The sequence below is a fragment of the Anser anser genome (assembly GCF_964211835.1).
Source record: "Anser anser genome assembly, chromosome: 1".
NCBI classification, from domain to species: Eukaryota; Metazoa; Chordata; class Aves; order Anseriformes; family Anatidae; genus Anser; species Anser anser.
In genome coordinates, this window is record NC_139720.1 from 86,204,525 (window position 1) to 86,210,524 (window position 6,000).

Below are 6,000 nucleotides of genomic sequence, written 5' to 3' on the forward strand. Positions count from 1 at the left end.
AGTGTACTACAGTGTAATTGCTGGAGGAGCCCAAGCTCCAAGAAGGGCTTCCCCTTCTTGGGGGATACCCCAACATACCCTTGTGGAAGTTGTCCATTCTGCATGTGATGCAGCCCTTGTTCAAGGGCTGTGGATGCTTGAAACATGTAAATGAAGTTCACATACATCAAACCCAACTGTAGGACTACACTAGGTTATGCTGCAGAAAGAAAAGAGGGAAAAAAAAAAAAAAAGCCTATCCCTTTTGGAGGGCCTAAGGGTCTATAGCCCCAAGTCAGCTTTGTGGTTGCCTGGTTTCTCACTCTTTCCACCTTTACTGCATTAACGTAATACATCATTGTGCTGACACTGTCACAGGATTTCATTAAAAAAAAAAAAAAAAAGCCTACCATGCTGTGAGATCTGTGAGAAGGTTCTTCATCAGAAAATTCCATGGGCCAGGGTTATCTGATAACTTATTTTGTTAATATTAAAATGAAAGACAGCGATGAACTGAGTCTGTTATTTAGATTCTCACGTGCAGTGTATATATATATATGTCATACAAATCCTACATTTCCTTTTTTGGTTACCATTTTGTTTGTTGAATTTTCTTAAAAAAAAAAAAAACATTCTTTCTTAGAACTTAGCAAATTTTACAACAAAACTATGAAAAACTTTTTTTTTTTTACTTATGTGGCATTGTTCCTTTCAAAGACCTTATAGTGAACCTTTTCCCCTGATTTTGTAACTGAAAGGGTGATAAGGGCACAGTCACCTTTTGTTGTCATACCTGCTGACACCAACTTGAAAAGGATCCTTTTAGTAGTTGTTTAAAAACTACTTATCTTCCTTTTCTTCAGAGGACTGCATGCCCACAAAAGCAAGGCAAAACCTGATACCCCCATCAAAGGGATTTATAATCCATGATGGAATTTAATCTGTTAGATGACTCCAGGTAGTCCGTTAAATCTAGACTCCTCAGCTATGCCTAGATGAAGGGTGAAGAGGAGGAATGTTTTCATAATCGTGTCTGCCTTTTGCATCCTGATTAACAGTAGGGACATACAGATATGTGTACGTGGTAGGCACATCATGTCTGCACAGCAAAATCACTAGGACCCTGGAACATGTTGTGGTGCATGGCTGTCAGCCAGCCCTGTCATGATCTGTGTTTCTGCTGTGCATGCTGAACCTCTTTAAATAATCACATAGCTGGACGTATAGACATATATATCTTCCTAGCTGCTAATGCCTTTTCTTTAGATAATGTAACTGAAACCTTGTGACAGGAGCTGGTATGGAAAGCCACCCAAGGGTTTAGGAAGAGAGGGATGTAAGGAGTATGCAATGACACCTTTGAACTGGTAAGAGATACCTTCTTCATCTTGGGGAGGTAGGGGAGAATAGTTAGCGGGAAGACTGGAGACTGAGAGCTGAGGTGGGAGCAGTGCATTGAAAAATGTCATTATAGGAAGAAGTGTAGAGGGGTAATTAGGTGAGTTTGCCCCTGCTCTGTACTGTAGTGCTGAATACAGTGCTTAATCTCAGCAGTGCAAAGGTTAAGAGATGCAGGTCTAAATGGTCATCCAAGGGCTATGCAATTAGCTTTCATACTGAGCAAAGCTAAAGCCGGAGAGCTTGCATCTGTGGATTGTTGATGGAAAAAACACTCTTGACTGAGCATAGTCTAAAGTGAGATCTTTTTTCTGCAAAGCACAGAAAGGCTGTGCGCTGAATACAAGAGGATCAACACAGCTGGTTGCTAGCATCTTGATTAGGGATGGATGAACTGGTTTGGATAAAACAACAACTGGTCTGACTGTGCACAGAACTCCAGCTGAGCCTGAATTTGGAAGGGGCAAAACAATACAAAGCTTATATTGTTATTTTCACACTTACACATTAACGTTTTTCTGTACATCCTGGTTGCAGGAAAACAGCTAGAAGACAATGCAAGAATGGCACATTTCCTGCCTCGCTGGAAAGAAAGGAAGTCTCTTGATCTCTCTTCCTATCACCAGACATGTTTCAGAGGAAAACAGAAAATTTCCTGTGAACCAGCCACAGAGTATCTGCACATTTCCCTCTCTCTATTTCAGACTATTCAACCTGTAGCAGTTGAGAGAAAACTGTTAGTAACATTCCTATCTCTGAACAACTTTTTTGAAGTGTTTTTGAAATTTTTGCAGAGGAGGTTAGTTTGGAGCACTGAAAATTGCCATGTGTGCAAGTGTCAGTGCTCTGTTTTCATGTTTGGATGCCTGCATAAGCTTGGTAGTGTGGCCGCTTTGTACATCACAGCCAAAGGGAGGTGGTACTCTTGCTCAGTCATATAGATGACATGTTGGCAGTGCTTAGCATTATGACTTTGTGGGAGCATTGTGGAAATATTTGGATTCTGATATAAAGTGAGTATCCCCCCGGCAGTTGTGTTGGAACATGCACTTTATTTTTTTTGAAAATACGTTACATCTTGGTGTGCAAAATGCTGAAGCTTTGTCCAAGTGGTCTCTTAATGTGCAGTTATAAATAAATTACTGTTGGGTTTTCTTGTTGAATGTACTCACATAGGCCTTTTTCAGAGTCTTCTTTAATTTCATGAAGATAGAACATAGAAAATTATGTTCTTTGGCCACTAATTTAAATCATGGCTAATCTTTGGAGAGCTATATTTTACAGCGAAAGATGCTATTTAATATACATAATAGTTTTTTTCTCTCTCTAATTGCACAGAAGGGATTGTTTCCAATAAATTAAAATTTCTTTGACGCCAATTATTTTTTCAATATGAAGATGTAGTATTTTACCTTCATTTCATTTTCTCTAAATTAATCCGATGATGATTAGATTTAAATAATAAAAATAATGAGGTATGTTTCCTTCTGTAAATTACTTCTTTGTCATGTGTGCTTCCCTTTGTATTGAACTTGGTGACTTATTTGCTTTTAGAAGTTCTGAAATATTCTGACACTAATTACATTTTGAAATATAACCTTCCAACTATGTTGCTTCTGTTTTTTACTCATTTCAGATTGGTTTAGAAGCATTGGCTTGTTATTTTATTGCTGAATATTGAAGCTGAGAGCCATATTACATATATCAGTGTGCTTTCTTTTCCATCTTTAGCTATGTTAATTAAATTCTGTATCCTCTATATTGCTCATGATTTGTAATGTCTGTTGCCAAATCCCAGGCTCTGCAATGTGAAATCTATTCAATATAAATATTTTATTTGTCCAACTGTTTTTGAAACTAGTTCAGCCATAGTCTCTAGTATTTTCTTTTTGTTGTGTACTAAATGGCCATTGCAGTATATAACAAAAACAAAGGAAAATGTTCTGACATGTTCCATGCAAAAATAATAGATTAAGATTATATTTTCTCCTGCTGCTAGGAAAAAAATGCAAAGATCTGTCATTAAAGTTGCTGGTCTAAATGTGACAAAAAGGTAGTGAATTATCAACTTAATCACAGCAGGTGAGTCCAGTGCTCTATGTGGTTGAACACTGGACATGAGACAGACCGCAGTACCAAGAACGTAAGAGGCAGTTACAAATAACTTTGTGTTCATCAGTGATATATTTGATCTTTAGGGGAAAATATTAATGTGTTGCAGGTGGCACTTGCCTTATGTCTTAAAGCTATAAACACACAAAGATGATCACAGTGGGTCAGACCAAAGATCTATCTGATGCTGTATTCTGACTCCTACAAAATCTGCACATGAATGTTTAGGAAGGAGTAAAACTAGAGTAAGCATATAGAATGCTTCCCTTCTACATTTTTACCATTATCTGACTGTTTTCATCTCAGGGACTTTTATATACTGAGCCTAACTTCCCTTTGCTTAGGTTATCCAAGACCTAACAAGGTCTTAGAAGATATCTTGTATTATTCTGTCTCCACTTGAGCCCAGGTAAGATTCTGCATCCCACAGCATCATGGGTGTCCCAGATAGAGAATCAGTTCCTTTTTTTGAGTGGAGCCTGCCTCCTGCTATCTTAATTTAATGTCCCCTAGTTCTGCTACTGTAGAAGAGAAATTAAGCAGGTCATCCCTAACTGCATTTTTCATACCACAGTTATGATTTTGTAATTTTCTCATTTCTTCCCTCAGTTGCTTCTTTTGTATGTCAGATATTGTTAGCTTTGTTGATTCTTGTACAAAAGCTGCCCTACACCTTTGGTTTCCTTCTCATTTTCTCTGTGCATATTTTATGCTACTCTATTCCTTCTGAGATTAAGAAATAACATTTAAGATATGGGTGTACCAGGGATTTATATAATGCCATAATGAAGTTTTCCAATTTATTCTCCATTAATTTTTCAATAGTTTCTAACATATACTTAGTCCTTTTCAACTACTACTGAGTACCGAGCGACCATATTCATGGAACTGTAGATCATAATCCAAAGATCATGCTCTGAAGCTGTAATGCTCAGTTCAGCAGCCATGACTTTAAAAGTGGAATTGAGATTGTTTCTTCCATCTGACTAACTGTATTTTTACCTATATTGAACATCTGACATTTTATTACTCAGGCTCTTAGTTTCATAAGATCTTTCTGCAATTTTTCATGACTCTTGTCCTTCCTACTTTAATAACTCAGTGTTTTCAGCGAACTTTGCCAGCTCACCCCTTTTGTGAGGTTATATTTATGACTATATAGACCAGCAGGGGTCCCAGTGATACTCTGCTGATTATTTTCTTTCACTGCTTGAGACCTGGTCATATTATACCTACCTTCTTTTCCCCATAATTTAGCGAATTATCTAGCCTCTGTGTGTGTGTGTGTGTGTGCTTTTTTTCTCTTGAGTATGGTAGTCTAGTTCTTACAAAGCTTTTAGTGAAAGAATTTTTTGAAACCTTTGTGGAGGCCAAGTAGATTATACCAAGCTGATGATCTGTATCTAGTTTCTTGTTGAAATCCAACACCCAGAACTCCAATAGATTTTCAAGGCTACACTTCCCTTTGAACAGCCACATTTTCTTTTTCCAATAGATCACACTTATCCTAGTTTTCATTCAATCTGTCTTTTATTAAGGTTTTTACTAACTGGCCTGGAATAAGAATCAGGCTTTGCATCTAACCCCTTAGGAATCCTTTCCTACCTTTATTTTGTCATTTTTATTTTATTTTAATGACACCACATTTTTTATTTTTGGATACCAGCTCAGTTTAGGCAGGAATTTATACATCATTGTTTGTCTCCTTCATCCTCGAGCTCCCTTGGAACTCCTGGGTGGGCACCATCTGGTCCTGTTGAGCTCCTACTCTTCATTTTGTCCATTTGTGTCAATATTTTTTTGATAATGATTTCAATTTTGGAAGGATCCTCTGACTCCTCTGACAAGTCTCCTAGGCAGAAAGATTTCTCCCATGAGAAAGACTCATGGGAGTCTCTCCAGTTCTTTCCATAGTGAACAGTGGTGTTAAAAAAATAATAATAATAAAATCTCTCTGCTGTACTTGCATTTTTCTCTGGGGGCACTTTTTATAACCTTATCATTAATTGGCCATACAGGCTTTTTGTTGGCTTCTTGCGCCTAATATGTTAGAGGAAGGATTTATTAGTTTTTATTACATTTTTGTATTATTTGTCATTTGGATTTTTTTGTTGTTGTTGGTGTGGTATTTCCATGAGTAGGGCTCAGCGTCTTTGAAGGATGTCTTAGAATATCTCTAAATGCACTGTTTAAATATTTTGGCCTCTTCCTTCTCTTTTAGAGATGTTTGTTAAGAGGGTTTATATGATATTCAGAAAAATTTTTGCATTGTCATCATCTTTGGATATTTGTGAAGTCCAGTTTGTTTGTAATCTAGTTGCAATGATTATTCTGTTCACAAATTCTGAACACAATGCTAAGTCTTTCATCAGATATATGGAGTATCTTTTAACTGCTATTTTGTGTTGCTCTTTTTTTTTCATGTGTAGTGGAGCTAGTGAAAAATATCTAGAATTCTAATCAGCTGATTTCTTTTTTAATTTGAGTCTGTTTAAAAAAAAAAAAAAGCTT

At 36.9% G+C, this 6,000-nt stretch overlaps 1 long non-coding RNA gene across 1 annotated transcript in view; it reads left to right on the forward strand.

Moving 5' to 3' along the window:
* The window catches only part of LOC310879899, a 66,988-nt gene extending 61,224 nt beyond the window's left edge, over nt 1-5,764 (forward strand). Inside the window, exon 3 of the long non-coding RNA XR_014571222.1 lies at nt 1,915-5,764. This is a non-coding gene — a long non-coding RNA (uncharacterized lncRNA). The remainder of the gene's footprint in view (nt 1-1,914) is intronic.
* Nucleotides 5,765-6,000: the final 236 nt, after the last annotated feature.